General features: G+C 39.3%; 1 pseudogene; it reads left to right on the forward strand.

Annotated features, from left to right (window-relative positions):
- The first annotated feature begins 520 nt into the window (after positions 1-520).
- LOC124975017 (succinate dehydrogenase [ubiquinone] cytochrome b small subunit, mitochondrial-like) lies at positions 521-995 on the forward strand (annotated as a pseudogene).
- Positions 996-1,259: the final 264 nt, after the last annotated feature.

Here is a 1,259-nt window from a genome sequence, read left to right on the forward strand (position 1 = left end):
CATCATGCATCCAATGCCCCCAAACCCTGCAAAAATAGTGCTAATTTTGGAGAAAACTGATTGCATTATTTTATAAAAGTGCTTAAGGCTCTTATAAAGAATTGAAAGTGTACAGAAGAATACTGCAAAACTGGAAAGGGGATGGGAATCACAACACATCTTTTGACCAAGACACCAGCATTAGCATTAGGCCACATCAACTCAGATGCTTCTCTCATCACCTAGATGGGAGGCAGGGAGATAGAAAGGGAGGGATGGCATTAGAAAGAAAGAAAAAGTTTTGACTAAAATGAAATCAAATGTATATGGTAATTTTTTAAAAATACAGCCATTCCACTTGACTTTAAGAAAAGAAAAACAAATTCAGGTGAAAGAGAAGTGCTTACTAAATTTATATATTTCTTTTGTGACCAAAATGCCCATTTAATATAAAATCACTTTGATATTGTGATTAAATTTTTTTCCTCAAAATATATTCTAAATATATTTTTTAAATAGGACTGAGATGGGCAAAAGCGAGATGGCGGTTCTCTTGAAGCTGGGTGTCCTCTGCAGTGCTCACAGAGGGCAAGCTCTGTTTCTCTGAACTTCAGTAGTCAGACCTGCTCTTGTCTCAGTGTTTCTCAAGGACCAACCTACCCCAGGATGAAGTGGAGCACAGCACACTCACCTGTCACCAAACCACTTTTCTAGTTCCAAGGCTGCATCTCTTCACTGGACTAGTGAGAGGGTTGTCAGTGTTTTGCTCCTGGGCCTGCTTCCAGCTGCATATTTGTATCCTTGCTCTGCAGTGAACTACTCCTTGACTGCTATCCTCACTTTCCATAGTCACTGGGGCCTTGGAAAAGTTGTTGCTATGTTCATGGGGATGCATTGCAGAAACCTGCCAGGCAGGCCTTTTGGCACTCTCAGCTTTAGCCTTTGCTGGGCTTTGTTATTTCAAATATCATGATGTGGGAATCTGCAAAGCTGTTGCCATGCTGTGGAAGCTTTGACCTTTTTGATTTAATATCTAAAGAATTGATTATATGCCTATTTGCCTCTGCTCTGTCTTGCCATTCAACTCACAATAAGGAGAAAATAACAGATAAGTTCATTGGTGGACAGACCTTCTCCTAATCACATGGTTATTTTAAAATTTAATTGTTGAGGAAAAGCTTTGAGAGGAAATCTGCCCAAGAAATTTTGAGACTCAGTTCTGCATTCTAGTGAGTTAATGGGTTGTTTTCAAGTTCATGAGGCTCACAATATAACTAAAT

This window comes from Sciurus carolinensis, unplaced genomic scaffold (genome assembly GCF_902686445.1).
Source record: "Sciurus carolinensis unplaced genomic scaffold, mSciCar1.2, whole genome shotgun sequence".
Classification (NCBI taxonomy): domain Eukaryota; kingdom Metazoa; phylum Chordata; class Mammalia; order Rodentia; family Sciuridae; genus Sciurus; species Sciurus carolinensis.